Below are 16,867 nucleotides of genomic sequence, written 5' to 3' on the forward strand. Positions count from 1 at the left end.
TGTACCTTGCATACCTAAACATTTACCTGTCAAAAGATAAAACAGCCATCCACCTATTTTGGCTAATGAGCCAATGGCATACCTTCAATATGCAGACAACATAGTGGTTCTGAGTCAACCTCCAATCGGCCTGCAAATAGTCATCAACAATCCGACAAACCACCTTGACTAGCAACGGTTGGAGCTAAACAAGAAGAAAGCAAAGGTGTTTTTTTAGAGGACACCCTGTCAAGCAAATGTAAATGGTATGCAAATGACGAATCAGGAGAAGAGTTCATCTCATACAAATACATGGTAATCAGGCTGGTCTAACGCATGTCATTCAGGGATCAGAAAAGGGAGATTAGAGCAAAAGCCCAAACATTAATCTTTGCGTATATACGGCTGGGAAAAGACACTGAGCTGCCCCTCCTCTAGCCACCTGTTGAAAGTGATGGCAGCACAAATATTACCCACCTTGACATATGGTTGGGAAATATGGTGAGGCCGGGAAACTGAAATTTTGAATGAGCTCCATACCAAGCCGTTTTTTGTCTTCCTAAAGCCACGTCCCCTGAGCAGACCCGTTTAGAACTCGGACTCAGGAACCAGAAATATCAGAGAAAGAACATCTTTGTGAAGTTATGTTGGAAGTTTCTATCATCTGAAACTGGATCCTTGAGCAGCTTATGCTGGGCAGAAATCAAGGCCCAACTCGACCCGAAATTATCAAATATATGTGGTGAATAACTGAGAACTGCCTTGTCGGAAGTAGGTATCCAAGAGGTTTGGGAGAGCAAGGTGGACAATGCAGAATTTAATAGGGTCTACAATGATACTGTAATGAAATTGTCTTTTCAAGAAGACAAAAAAAACATTGGTCAAATGACATAACGCCTGGACAGTATTAAACTTCTACTCACATCTCAAGCCACAAGCTTATTTATCAGAACATTTTCGCTTAGAGTTAAAAAGGAGGTTTATCCTGTATCGACTAGGCGCACATGACTCGGAGTACTTGCTACCAGCTTGGAAGGCAAAAATCAAAATGCAATCTGTTGCTTATGTGTACACCACAATGAATCCATATGCCACTTGATGTGTGTATGCCCCATAGTGAAGGCCTCAAGAAGGATACTCCTAAAATACATTTTTAACAAATGAAATATTTGCACCAGTAGACAAGCCATCATCCACTAGATAGAGGGCAAATCAAACATCTTAACCTCCCGAGGGATAAAATCTTTCATTCAAATTAGCAACCTCCTGCAAAAAGCTGAGTCATCACAGCCAAAAGGGGCATATTAAGTGACAGTTTTTAACCCCTTCAGCGCTGCGCGAATTCCTCTGCGGTGCTGAAGGTTCTAAAGAACCTATGGACTCATGACGGAACGGTACCGTCATGAGCACAGGCCAACCGACGCTCATGACGGAACCGTTCCGTCATGAGCATGGAAGGGGTTAACATTTCAAATTTTGTAAATATAACATGAACTATTTTATGGAAATGATACTACTTTAAAACTTTGTATTTTGAATGATTTAATGTGGCAAAGGTGAATTTTATTTATTGATCTTTATGGTTGTAAAAATAAACCGAAAAGGACTTTTTGGCAGACTTAGCCATGTCTCAGGCCTGCCATTGTGGAACCTGTGTGCAGTTTAAACTCCCATGTCGATCTGGCAAAATAAACCTTTTACCAGGCCTAAACATTCCCTTTACATACATATGTCACTCTTAGGGTACGCCCTCGACATCCCAGAGGGCAGGGTACAATGTAGTTAAAAGGCAGTACATTTGCTTTTAAGTTTTAAGTTTTATAAGCCCTGACAGTTAAAAACTCCAAAAGTCGTTTTTTCCTACTACAAGGCATATTGCTCCTATATGATAATACTGGGATTACCTTATTACATGTTATACGTGTAATTACCAATTGGAAAGAGATAAGACATTCAAGTCTGGTGTCTTTGGAGCGCTAAAAATTGTATTCTTGTCTTTTAAAAATCGAAATACTCACTCTCACGAGCACTCTACACCGTGCCGAGCAGTCCCCCGCATATCCCCTGACACAGCGGATCCGAACGCTGCATCAGGGATTCCCTCTACCGCCATCGGGGTTCCAAGGTGGAGACACGCCCACACGGGAGACCACGCCCACCCGCAAGCATTCTTAAGCGCTGACTGAGAGCGCGCCATTTGAATTGTGTTGACCTCTGAGGCGGAAGCCGGAGGACTTGTCCCTTTTTAAAATTGTATTCTTGTCTTTTAAAAATCGAAATACTCACTCTCACGAGCACTTTACACCGCGCCGAGCAGTCCCCCGCATATCCCCTGACACAGCGGATCCTAACGCTGCACCAGGGATTCCCTCTACCGCCATTGCGGTTCCAAGGCGGAGACACGCCCACACGGGAGGCCACGCCCACCCGCAAGCATTCTTAAGCGCTGACTGAGAGCGCGCCATTTGAATTGTGTTGACCTCTGAGGCGGAAGCCGGAAGACTTGTCCCCTTTTTAAAATTGTATTCTTGTCTTTTAAAAATCGAAATACTCACTCTCACGAGCACTCTACACCGCGCCGAGCAGTCCCCCGCATATCCCCTGACACAGCGGATCCTAACGATGCACCAGGGATTCCCTCTACCGCCATTGCGGTTCCAAGGCGGAGACACGCCCACACGGGAGGCCACGCCCACCCGCAAGCATTCTTAAGCGCTGACTGAGAGCGCGCCATTTGAATTGTGTTGACCTCTGAGGCGGAAGCCGGAGGACTTGTCCCTTTTTAAAATTGTATTCTTGTCTTTTAAAAATCGAAATACTCACTCTCACGAGCACTCTACACCGCGCCAAGCAGTCCCCCGCATATCCCCTGACACAGCGGATCCTAACGCTGCACCAGGGATTCCCTCTACCGCCATCGCGGCTCCAAGGCGGAGACACGCCCACACGGGAGGCCACGCCCACCCGCAAGCATTCTTAAGCGCTGACTGAGAGCGCGCAATTTGAATTGTGTTGACCTCTGAGGCGGAAGCCGGAGGACTTGTCCCTTTTTAAAATTGTATTCTTGTCTTTTAAAAATCGAAATACTCACTCTCACGAGCACTCTACACCGCGCCGAGCAGTCCCCCGCATATCCCCTGACACAGCGGATCCTAACGCTGCACCAGGGATTCCCTCTACCGCCATCGTGGTTCCAAGGCGGAGACATGCCCACACGGGAGGCCACGCCCACCCGCAAGCATTCTTAAGCGCTGACTGAGAGCGCGCCATTTGAATTGTGTTGACCTCTGAGGCGGAAGCCGGAGGACTTGTCCCTTTTTAAAATTGTATTCTTGTCTTTTAAAAATCGAAATACTCACTCTCACGAGCACTCTACACCGCGCCGAGCAGTCCCCCGCATATCCCCTGACACAGCGGATCCTAACGCTGCACCAGGGATTCCCTCTACCGCCATCGCGGTTCCAAGGCGGAGACACGCCCACACGGGAGGCCACGCCCACCCGCAAGCATTCTTAAGCGCTGACTGAGAGCGCGCCATTTGAATTGTGTTGACCTCTGAGGCGGAAGCCGGAGGACTTGTCCCTTTTTAAAATTGTATTCTTGTCTTTTAAAAATCGAAATACTCACTCTCACGAGCACTTTACACCGCGCCGAGCAGTCCCCCGCATATCTCCTGACACAGCGGATCCTAACGCTGCATCAGGGATTCCCTCTACCGCCATCGTGGTTCCAAGGCGGAGACACGCCCACACGGGAGGCCACGCCCTCTTCTCTCCCTACAAATGTGCCAGCCACGCAAGCGCAGCGGACGAGCGCAGCGGGAGCGCTGTTTGCGCGCCGAAGGCACGCCTAAGGCAAGCCCGTCTGCGCCCGTCCGCGCTCGGCCGGGCTCAGGGCCAGAACCTATGCCGGAGCCAGCTCCCACAAGGGTAAGCTATTCGCGTCGAGACCTTCTTAGTCTCAGACCCACCAATGACAACACATGCAACTATATGCATGATTTAGACGGACCCTTCATTAGCTGCATCATCTGCAACCCAGTCCAGCTACAACTCCCCAAGCCACCAGTCTCCCCCCCGGGCCTTAAACTAGCCGCACTGAACTGTAGGTCTCTCCCCATGCATGCCCTGCTCATTAATCACCTCATAGTAGACCACGACCTGGACATTCTGTTCCTTACGGAAACGTGGCTCACTGACCACTCGGACTCGGATGTAGTCATAGCCCTTCCTCCGGGCTTCCTTATCCAGTCCCAATCACGCCCCACTTGCAGAGGAGCCGGACTAGCCATCCTCTACCGGGATCACCTCTCCTGTAGATCTAACGATGCCCAAATCTTGGACTCTGAAAGCTGTCATTTCACCATCCAGTTAGCACCGACAAGCACGCTGTCTGGCCTACTAGTATATCGTCCCCCGGGCCATTTTGGCCCTTTTGTTGGCGCTCTCCTTGAATCTATATCATCCCTAGCCCATCTCACCTCCAACTTTTCTATTCTAGGAGACCTAAACATCCACTTCGACGACCCTCTAGACACAGGAGCAGCCGACTTGATCACAGATCCGGCGGCCTACGGCCTCCAACTTACCAACTCCGGAGCCACACACAATAAGGGACATCTGCTAGACCCAGTGTTTACTAACATCCACTCCCTACAAGCCAAAGAGTCCCTTCCCCTCCCGTCGACGGACCATTTCTTGGTCCCTCTCCTCCTGCCAGGGGCATTCAGGAAACCCCACAAGCCAGCTACCTATACCAGGGACCGGGCATGGTCCAGACTCTAGGCGGAGGACTGGGCCAAAGCCCTAAACTCAACAACCCCTAGTTTTCCGGAAGATCCGGCCACCGCGGACAGACAGTTCAGGGAGTGGATCTCCACCTCCCTCGACTCTATCCTCCCCTTAAAAACCCGTGAGGAGAAAAACTGGAAAATTGTTTCTGCCCCATGGTACAGCCCTGAACTTAGATCTCTCCGCAAAGAATGCAAAAAAGCAGAGCGACTGTGGAGAAAGGACTGGCTTCATGCCAGTAAGGACGCCTACCGTAGGTCGGTGAGAATCTATAAATCCACCCTGAAGCTGGCTAAAGCTTCTTACTATGACGCCAGAATAAAAAATTCCACCAACTCGGTGAGAGAATCTTACCTCATCGCCAAAGAACTGCTGAAAATACCAGTGCCCCCCTCTTTGCACCCACCCCCCCGGACAGAAGTAACGAACTGGCAACCTACTTCGATTCCAAAATTGCCCGGATCCTAGCCTCCCTCCCACCTCCTAGTCTATCTAACCACACGGACAAAGAGGTGGCCACCAACCCTACAGGCAACATCCCACACCCTCAGCTGTCCACATTTAGAGCAATATCTCTGGACGAAGTAGTAACAACTCTAGCCAAGATGAACAGCGGCTCTACCCTTGACCCGGCCCCCATCAGATTCCTGAAAACAGTGACCCCTACCATAGCACCCACTTTCATGGAACTGATCTACGTCTCACTATCTCAAGGCTCTGTCCCTCCGAGCTGGAAGAGTGCTGTTGTCAAGGCTCTTCTTAAGAAACCTCAACTGGATCCCGCGGATCTGGCCAATTACAGGCCGATCTCGCTTCTCCCATGCATTAGCAAGATGGCCGAGAGACTGGTCAATGTGCAACTGTCCCAGTTCCTCAAATCCAATAATCTTCTGCGTCGGTCTCAAACTGGATTCCGTCCCGGCCACGGCACGGACACCGCCCTCCTCACTGTCATAGAGGAGGCACGGTGCATTCTGGATTCGGGAGGATCAGTGGCTGTGATCCTCCTGGACCTCAGTGCAGCCTTTGATACGGTGAACCACCGTGTCCTTCTCCACCGGCTGGCCGGGGTAGGAATCGCGGGCGCCGCGCTCGCATGGATAGAATCTTTTCTATCAGACCGCTCATTCCAGGTATGGGATGGCAACTCACACTCAGCCCCTCTCCCACTCTCCAGCGGAGTCCCCCAGGGGTCTTCGCTAAGTCCCACCTTGTTTAATGCATACATGGCACCTCTTGAGGATGCCGTTGCCCCATTCGGGATAAAGATAGTGAGTTACGCGGACGACACGCAACTGGTCGTCTCACTATCACACCTTGACAACCACCCATATAACCTACTGAACTGCCTCCAGGATATCCAGCACTGGATGTGCGAGTCATCACTAAAGCTCAACGGAGCAAAAACTGAAGTCATGCTCATGGGTAAGAAATGGACCACCATTCCCCCATCGGTCTGGCCAAACTTTTTCGGCGAGGTGCCCACCCCGAAAAAAGAAATCAAAACATTGGGAGTCTGTCTGGAACCTGAGCTGACGATGAAGACCCAGGCAGCTTAAACAGCAGGAACCTGTTTTGGACTCATGCGATCCATCCGCAAGATCCTTCCACTACTTCCTCCCTTATCAAGGAAACTCCTGGTTCAAGGTCTGATTCTTGCCCGGCTAGACTATAGCAACGCCGTCTACCTCGGAGCCCCTGAATCTACCCTGGCAAAACTCCAACGCACTCAAAATGCGGCTGCCCGACTCCTTATGAGTCTCCCCCCCAGAGCCTCTGCCAGACCTGCGCTCAAGGCCCTACACTGGCTTCCAGTGCGTCAGAGGATAGAATTCAAGGCTCTGTGCACTGCTCATAAACTCATCAACGGTCTAGGCCCCTCTGTCCTGAAAGACATGGTCACCCCCTACAAAGCCCCCAGACTCCTGCGCTCGGATAACGAACGCTTGGCCATTGTCCCTAGATTCAGGAAGGTACGCACCGGCGGTCGACGCTTTGCAGTAAAAGCGTCCTCAGGATGGAACTCACTCCCCCGCAGCCTACGACTGGAACCCTGCCATCTTCTCTTCCATAAAAGATTGAAAACTTTTCTTTTCCCCAAATAGTACCTCCTCTCCCCCCTCCCCCCCCCCCCCTGGTCTCCACTAGTTTTACAGCGCGGGGATGCCTCCGGGTCACCAGGCGCTCTATAAATCGCTAAATAAATAAATAATAAATAATAAAAAATCCGAACTTATGGTAAAGTCAGATTTTAAATTTAAGTACTGATAATGCCACTCTTAGAAAGTTTATGTGTCAAACAAGGGGGAAGGCCTGAACCTGTTTTATTTCAACAGGCGTCTTTTAATTCATGCTTGGACAAACAATTTATTTTCCTTTGAACCAGTACTTTATTTATACCTTTTCTTTGAATTTCTTTGTTTTTTTCGTGTATACTCAAACACAAAAGGAGACAGTAAAGTCTATATACAAAAAGTACATGTGTGCATTATTGATTTACAAACCATTAAACAACAACAATATATTTTAGATACACAGTGTGAAAAAAACGTAAATGAGAAAAAATCATAAATAAACAAACATCAATATACTGATGATCTTATGCTACCTTTAGCGACAAAGTCTAAATAATAATTCCAGACATTCTCAAGATGCATTATACATCAGGGTTTCAATAAAGTAAAAAGGAGAAACATAGGGGACAACATAATGTCTAATACAAGGGACTTTTCCTCTATATAGAGTGTTGCCAAACTCAAGAGCACTAATGTGAGTCCCCATATTTAATATCTGAGACTCGAAACGCGTTGGCTTATGATGACACATGATAGAAACACTGAGGAATTATTAATTCTTTTTCGTCTGTATATAGAGGAAAAGTGTGTTTGAGTAAACACGAAAAAAACAAAGAAATTAAAAGAAAAGGTATAAATAAAGTACTGGTTCAAACAAAAAATAAATTGTTTGTCCAAGCTTGAATTAAAAGACGCCTATTGAAATAAAACAGGTTCAGGCCTTCACCCTTGTTTGACATATAAATACGGCCCGCCAGAACCTGGCCTCTTGGACCTAACTGGGTGTCTCTCATCACATGTCTGGGGTCGGTGACAGTTGGGCTTTCACCATAAATACAGCCTTGTGTGTGACTTGATAGGCAATCCCGGCAGGATGGGAGGGAGGAGCTGGACCCAGGTTCGTTTACACACGAAAATGCAGTGTGCTGTCCAGACCAAAAGGGTTACATACCCCCAAGTAGTGACCCAGGGCTCTTCACAAACCCTAAGAGGCCTGTTCAGTCTGGAGCCATGCTGTTCGCACAGAGAATAAGTGCAAGCTGCTGCAATTTCATATCTTCGCACAGCAAACAATGACCGCTGGCATGAGTCATCATCGTGAGGCCCCAGCCATTTAGTCCGCAATGCCCGTCCTGCTCTTTGTACCTGTCCAATGTTGTTGACCCCGACATGATTATACCAGTATTCACCTCGAGGGAACGTGAACGTGTGTGAGTGTCATTTCCTGAAAGCCCTGCATGCTGGGAAATGTAGTCCTGCCTCGATGACATGTCAGTGCTCACCTCGAGACCTGACATTACCCTGAAGACCATCAACACCCCTTATTAATAGCTGCTCAGTGGCAATATTCCCAGACGCTTGTGCTTGCTTAAAGGCTTAATTTATGGGGAAGAAAATTGCTGAGAACCTTTGCCCTCACCCACATGGCCTAATTTATGCTAAATTAATACCAGAACCAGCTCTCATTTTAGCCTCAATGCTGTGCTTTACCACATGCAGTTCTTATTAACTTTTAATTGCCATGGTATAACGTCGTCTCTTTGTCCTCACATGCAGCACACAGAGCCAGGATAAGTAGAACTGGTTTATTGCTGATAGAACAATAATCTCAAAGACATAGATCGCCGAGCGTCTGGGTTACAAGCGCTCCGGTCGCCAACTGCCGCTTTTCTCTTTCGCGCCCTTCTCCTCGTCTCGCTGCGCATGCGCGCCAGTTCCGCTCTCGCCTATGACGCCACGCGTCATCGCGTACGCGTCCACAGACTAGAGCGCAACACCACATATCTCCCCCTTTTTATCAATAAACACAAATGGCAATTATAGTCAAATGTCTATTTTCCACTCATCTCAAAGTCTTTATATCTTGCTGCTAAAGTGACACTTCTACCAGAGCGGGTGCATCTTACCAGTGTGCCTCCTCCTGCTTCTCTCTCTCCACTCATCTTTTCATTGTCTCTAGTTTCATCTCCCTGTCCACTTCTGGCAGGAGCTCCTTGACCCCTCTCTACATCAGCAGTTTGAGTCTCACTTATTCCACTTTCTCCTCCGTCTTCATATGCGCTACTCGTGCTTTCCTCAGGTGTGGGTACTTCTCCTCCATCCCCGATGGGTATATCTTCCTCCTCCGGTTTGGGCCATCTCACAATCCTGTTTACTCTTGCCATGCGGTCTTGGGACCACACCTTGCCGTCACTTAGAAGGGCTGCTCTCCCTCTCACTTCTTTGACCAGTAACGGCCTGCTATATTTGCTCTCTCCCTTCTTTTGCAGGGTGGGGAGCTTGACTCAGACCCATTCTCCTTCTTCCAGTTCGGTCTCCTTGGTGTTGCGTCGTTTGTCGTACTGGGCGGCATATATCCTTTGGGCCTTCTCCAAGTTGTGCAAGACCACTGCTGGGGACCATTTGCTGGTTATGGTTTTTTCCCTCCATGCCACATTGTCTCTGGTGAACGGGTATCGGCCTCTTAACACTTGGAAGGGGCTGTATCCTACCACCGTGGGAGTGATCCTATAGGCCCACAGCATGCTCTGTATTTCAAGTTCCCAGTCCTTGCCTTGTGTGATGGCTGCCTGGATGGACCCCATCAAGACACGGTTAAACCGCTCGACTTGGCCGTTGCATGCCGGGTGGTAGATAGCCGTGTGTTTCGACTCTATTCTGTTCCTTTTCATGAAACGCGACCATTTTTCTGAAACGAACTGTGGTCCGTTATCACTGAGTATAGATTTGGGTATTCCTTCTCTTAGAAACAAGGAAGTCAAGAACTTCAGTATAGTTTCGGTGTCCATGGACTCTTGTATATCGACTTCCGGCCATTTGGAATATTTGTCGATTACCACACATAAGAATTTGTTTACTCCTCTGTTATCCAGTACTGGCCCCAGGATGTCTATGGCAAGGTTCTCCCATGGGTTGAGTGGGTTCTCGAATTTTCCTAGAGCTGGTCTGAGAGGTCGGAGTATTTTGTCCGCCCCTTGGCATTGCTCACACTCCCTCACTTGTCTCTCTATTTGGGCATCCATGCCAGGCCACCAATACATAAGCTTCACTCGCGCTTTGGTCTTCACTATGCCCAGGTGCCCCTCGTGCAGTTGTTTTAGTAACGTGGGTACCAGGTTCTCTGGTGGAACCACCCTCTCTCCTCTGTATAGGAAGACCCCTGAATCGCTCAGGGATAGTTCCTCTCTCATCTCATAGAACCTCCGTACACCCACAGTGAGCCTCCTTTTGTCCGGCCAACCTGAGGTAAGGTGTCGCTTAACTTCTGTTTTCTCTGCATCCAGGTCATATGCGGCAGCCCACTCTTGCTTGCTAATGGTCATCTCAACGTCCTCTAGGCTCGCTACCATTTCCTCTGCTTCCGGAGAGCTTTCCGGAGCCTCCTCCATGGCTGAGGCCCTGCTGAGGTAGTCCGCCACCTTGTTTTGAGTGCCTGGCAAATATTCAACGTCGTACGTGTAATCCAACAACTTGAGCGTCATTTTTGCTATGCGTGGGGTAGCCGTGTTGTGCCTGGACGACGTCAGGACTTTAACTAGGGGTTTGTGATCCGTCTGGAGCTTGAACCTGGTGCCCCAGATGAACTGTCGGAACTTGCCCATAGCCCAGGTGACCACCAGCATTTCCTTTTCTATGACGCTGTATCTTTGTTCCGTTGGGGTGAGAGCATGTGAGGCAAAGCTGATGGTTTCTTTAGACCCGTCTTCTCTCTCCTGTGCCAACACAGCTCCTAAACCCTTGTCGCTAGCATCTGTCGTCAAGATGGATTTGCCCGAGGGGACATACCCCTGCAAGGGAATAGCTTCACTGATACAGTTCTTCACTGTTTCAAATTCACTCTGCGGTTCATGGTCCCACTCGAACTTCGACTTGTCTCTGATGAGTTGGCGCATCCATTATGTTTTGGTGGCATAGTGTCTCACAAACTTGCTATAGTACTCGGCCATTCCGAGGAATGACCGTACTTCTGCCTTGGCTTCTTTGATGGCTCTCACATTCTGTTCCTTGGGGGATATGCCATGCGTACCTATCTCATGTCCCAGGTACGTGACGGATTGCCTTTCTATTTTGCATTTGCTCCATTCTGCTGTGAGGCCTTTTTCATGTAATATTTCCAGGACTCTGGTCAGCTTTTTGTCATGATCTTCTTTGGTGGATCCCATTATCAGTATGTCGTCTTGGAAATACTGTACTCCTAGCACCTCCTTGAACAACCGGTGCATCATGATTTGAAATACCGCTGCCGCCGAGGCTAGCCCGAAGGGCATGCGGCGGAATTGATAACACCCAAATGGTGTGATGAAGGCAGTGTATTTTCTACTAGATGGATGCAAGTCTATTTGGTGGTATGCAGACGTGAGATCGATGGTCGAGAAATGGCTGATACCTTTAGTCCTCGCTAGCATCTCCTCTATCCTGGGAAGGGGGAACTTCTCTATGATGAGGCATTTGTTAAGTTCGCGGAGGTCCACGCAGAGACGGACCTTCCCATTTGGTTTCTTGGCAACCACAAGGGGGGATAACCATTCCGCACTGTCCACTGGTTCTATGATGCCCTGTTTTTCCAGTTTCTGAAGTTCTTGTTGCACGGCTTCGCAGGTGGATATGGGAATGTTCCGGACCTTGTGGGTCACCGGTGTCGCCCCCTCCTTGAGTACAATCTTGTGGACAAACTTGTCAAGTTTCCCCACTGTTCCACCGAATACTCTGGGGTAGTTGGCTTTCCAGTCTTCTCCTTTGGGAATAGGCCATTCTTCCGTCAGAAGAATTTGTTCTTTGCCCCCAGGGTTGAGCACGATTGCTAAGTCGCCAGCATCTCTCCAACCTAGGACAGACGGACCCTTTTCGGCTACGTACAATGTGCAGGTGCCAGATCTCCCCCTGAATTCGAATTTGAAGTTCCGGCAGCCCACCATGGGAATGGCGTTCTCCGTGTACGAAACAGCCCGGATGTCCGGCGGCCACAGTTCATGTCCCACCACGGGTGCGAAATCCTCCTCCCATATGGATTTTTGTACTATTGTCCAGGGGGAACCTGAGTCTACGGCTACGTGTACCTTCACACCCCCAATGAGCATGTCCGTGCGGGGTTTGTCCCTGCGTTTCCCTGCTACGTCCAGGACTTGGTCTTCAATGCACAGTACCATTTCGCCATCCTCTTGATCTTCTTCTTCACTGATTTCAGCCGTCGCAGATTCTACGCACTTGACTGTGGTTTTGTTACCCTTCTTGCGGCACACTTTCTCAAAATGGCCGACTAGGCCGCAGAACGCGCATCTGGCGCGAAATGCCGGACAACGTTTATCCTGAGCTGAGTGCGCAGTGCTGCCACACCTATAACACGAGAATTTTCTGTCCCCAGTCGTGCGAGCAGGTTGTTTCCCTGACCACTTGGCTTCACGTTTCTGGTCTCCATATGAACTTTTTTGTTTGATGGTAGCAGGAGCCTCGTCAATTTTGTTGACCATCTGCTTTGGAGTGCTTTCACGTTTGGCTGCATCCGCACATCGTTTCGACATCTCCGCCTTTTTTACCATGGCCATTACGTCTTTGAGCGATGTCTCGTTCTGTGCCCACAGTTTGTCTTGCACTGATTTGATGGTGGTATGCATGACTATCTGGTCTTTTATATACTCGTCTTGCAGTGTTCCGTATTGGCACGTGATGGCCAGGCGACGCAGCGCAGCCACGTAGTCATCTATGGTTTCTCCCGTTTCTTGCTTCCTTTGCTGGAAATTGTAACGGTCTATGGAAACACATACTGCTGGGCGGAAATGATTGTTCAGGTCATCTAGTGCGTTTTTAAATACGTCGGTTTCTGTCGCATCTCGTTCTTTGGGTACGATATTTGTGAACACCCTCACCCCTTCAGGACCTAGGTTGTGGAGCAACAGTCTCTTTTTTCTTGCAGGCGTGTAAGCTTCTCCATTTTCATCTTCTAGCGCCTCTATGTAGTTCCCAAAATACTCCCTCCAATCCTCCCATTTCATTTGGGGTTCCCCTGGCCTGGGTAGGAATGGAATGGGGGCCATCAGCGCTGAGGTTTGGTTTGCCATCTTGGCTTCGCCTCTGGGAGCGTCTGTTTGGGCTCCGAGGTTGCGGGATACACTGGGGGTCTCTGTTCCTACTGCAGCGTCTCCTTGGCTTCTGGGACTGCCAGGGGTGTTGTCCACTATCCCTTGCGTAGGATCAGTAGCTTGTGCCCCCTCCTCTGGCTTATGGCTGTCGCTTTTAGCTGCCAGCTTGCTGGGTTAATGGCTTCTTGCCCCTGGGGTTGCACTGACCTGCGTCACGCTGGTGTTGTGTCTCTTGTCGCGTGTAAATGGTACGCTGCTGCCACGCTCTATGCCTCTGTGTTCTGGCTGCTTGGTTGTCTGGTTCTTCGAGCCAGGAGCGGAGATGGTTCCGGGATCAGCGTTCTCTGTGGCTGTGCTTGGACGGTGGGTAGATCTCAGCCTCGTCGCCAATATAACGTCGTCTCTTTGTCCTCACATGCAGCACACAGAGCCAGGATAAGTAGAACTGGTTTATTGCTGATAGAACAATAATCTCAAAGACATAGAGCGCCGAGCGTCTGGGTTACAAGCGCTCCGGTCGCCAACTGCCGCTTTTCTCTTTCGCGCCCTTCTCCTCATCTCGCTGCGCATGCGCGCCAGTTCCGCTCTCGCCTGTGACGCCACGCGTCATCGCGTACGCGTCCACAGACTAGAGCGCAACACCACACATGGCATCCTTGGTTTTTTTTTCCACTGAAACTCACATAAGTACTCAATTCCAGCGATACTAGGTAATGTACTTATAAAAAAATGTCTTAAGCTTTTAATACCTTCATTCAGTTACAGGCAATGTTGCTTGTTCACTTTTTTCCCCTTCACAGCCCTTGGACAGCCGATTTCCCATTCTTATTAGGCCCTGCAACCCATTGCTGGGCTTCCTCTACATGGCTGCATATCCAGGTAGCATTCAAACCCTTATCCTCAGTTGGTAAACTGCGGTGCCATCTAGAGATGTATGGGACCCACCTATGCCTAGTCCTAGTAATGCATCCCTCCAGTCTTGGTGGATTAGGGTATTACCTACCTCCACTGGTTGGCAACTAATTGTCTTGCATCTTTCTTTCTTCCTCCCTTCCCTTTCCCTTTTCCTATTTTTCCTTTCTAGTGTATGTTTGTTTTAGATTGTGTAACCAATCCTGGGGCATGTAATCTCTAAAGTCCTGATGATGATCCTATGACATTGAAAGGATCAAAACGTCTTTGACTCCTGTATTTTGACCCTACAGTAATGTAGATGGTAATGTTCATAAGGGTAGTATAACTGTTGAATTGTGACTTACCCATTTTGTTATTTTTGTCTCATACAAGTGCTTGAGTCTATTAAGTGATTTTGACTGTTTTTTTTAATGCTTTTTCACCCACCTATTTGTCTGATATTTATGCAAATACATGATTTAAAACTGTCTATTGGACAACATATATAGGTATCATCTTATCCATGTTGTAATATTATTGTTGTATGTCTTGATCAGGGACCACTCTTCCTTTATAATAATACGTACCGCTTGTGCCTTGATACCCATGGGTTTCTCTTGTTTAAAACCATCGTCAGTGACACTCTCCTTGCTCCCGGCAAACATTTATCCTGTGAACGGGACTCTTGGCACAAAACATGACAAGGTAAATCTTACAGTGGGATTTATCTGGAATTGTATCCGACCCCCACTCCATTGCATTTGGCCTGAACTTTTGAATTTGATTTAGTCCAGCTTGACATGATATCTCCGGTTGGTGCATTATGCTTTTAAGCAATATTTTACAGTTTATTCTTCAAAAATTAATAACTCCAGTTCTGCTTATTGTTTCTTTGTCATTTTGGTCTTGCTTTATTTATAAAATTAAGCTCTATTTCTATAATCTGGTGTGGCATGATTTTGTGTGGTGTTTTACTGTTTGCAGTACTTTACATATTGCCAAGCTACCAGAGGGTGAGCACAGGTTAATTTAGGGTGCACCTTACCCGGACTAGAATTGTGTTTACCGCTTGACCAAGGCTTATACCCAAGTCAACCAGTAACCCAGGGCCTCATTTATGAGAAGTGTTGCATCACTGCGACAAAGCAGCGATGCAACACTTCTTAGTGCACCTTCCTTTCAACATCAAATATGCACTGTATTTAAAGTATGGTGCTTCCTGTCGCAAGGAGGTACAGATACGTCAGTATTCCTCACGTATCTGTATGCACAAAAGTGGCAATTTGCTGGGGTGTGTCTGAAAACAGACACAACTGCAACATTGTGTCCTTTCACATGTGGAAAGCCTCATGTGAAAGAGCCTGCATCACGCTTACGCCTACCATAAGGCAGGCATACGGTTTTCATGCAATGGCATCCTAGAAGCGGCGCACTGAAATCTTATAGATTTCAATGCACCACTTCTACGAGTGGGGGAACACCCACCCTACATACATTATACCTGACGCAGGTATAATGCAATGCAGGGGTTTACAAAGTGACTCATCTGCCTAGATGCGTCACTTTGTAAATAGGGCACAACATGGCGCACTTTTTACGCCGCCAGTGCTTCACAAAAAGTGATGCACAGGCAGCACAAAAGTGTTGCAAGGACTCATAAATAAGCCCCACAATTTATATCAAAAGTGAAAAAATTAAGTGTGAAAGCTGTCTGAGTAAACTGTTGCAGTCCCCTTTCCAGGTGGCTACTTCCTGCAACTGATCACTTGTTGACAACATCCTTGCCTTTCTAAGCCTACATGTGAAGCCATTGTCCTATGGCAGCGGGGTTGTTAACTCTCAGACGGGAATGTGTGTTGGACGTTTGGAGTGGTACTGACTGACAACCTGGTTCTACACTAGTTTTGGCTCAGACAGCAGAAAGTTCCCTTTTTTAAAAACTGCTTTTCTATTGAAGTTGGCAAATGTATTTCACCATTAAACTAGATTTTTTAAATTGAGTGGAAAATAGCTATAATTTATTCTGCTAGCATTTTCCCAATTATACCTACCTTATTAAAGAAAGTCAAAGGCACTAATTATAAAGCCTCAAAAGGATGAATGACTAAATTCTCCTCAACATGATTTTTACTTATGCTAACAGATTTAAAGTAGTTGTGAATATACTTAGTAAATACAATGCCTTTTTGTTAGTAGAAACTCTTCTCGGTGAGTACATGTATAGATAACCTAGGTTTTTCAAATGTATGAAATTTGGCAGCACAATATTCTTTCGGTCTGTGGGCAGCACAACTGTAATGACGCAGTGCAAAAAATTGAGTCATGGAGCCCTCAGTATGTCTGCAATATGATATTTTCTATTGTGAAGAACTCCTGCTGTTTGACAAATGCAAGGTGAGGCTCACAATAACAGGTACCAAATTAGAACGGCTGATCGTTGCTTCAGACTGTAGACATTTGTATTTCTACTCATGCAGTATGGCCAGACACTACATCATAATGATACACATTTCACAGCTGACCTAGCATTACTACTTTGAACATGTTCTTTTATAGAAAGCAAGGCTTGGGAAATGTGCAGGAATAAAACAGTTGCTGTGTTACTTAAAGATACAAATTCAGTGTAAGATGTGAAATTAAAGAAAGGTTATATGCTAAACAGGTTTCCTCTTAAAGCTTAAAAAGAAGATGCAGGATGTTGCACTATTACATAGTGCTTAATTTGAAAAACACATAAGTGCAGGTGCCAATATTTGTTCTTGAAATACCATTGCCCAATCTATGGCTCACACTGCTCACTTCTTACATTGGCTCTGCCCACTGCACCACTGGC

This window comes from Lissotriton vulgaris, chromosome 4_1 (genome assembly GCF_964263255.1).
Source record: "Lissotriton vulgaris chromosome 4_1, aLisVul1.2, whole genome shotgun sequence".
Taxonomy (NCBI): Eukaryota; Metazoa; Chordata; class Amphibia; order Caudata; family Salamandridae; genus Lissotriton; species Lissotriton vulgaris.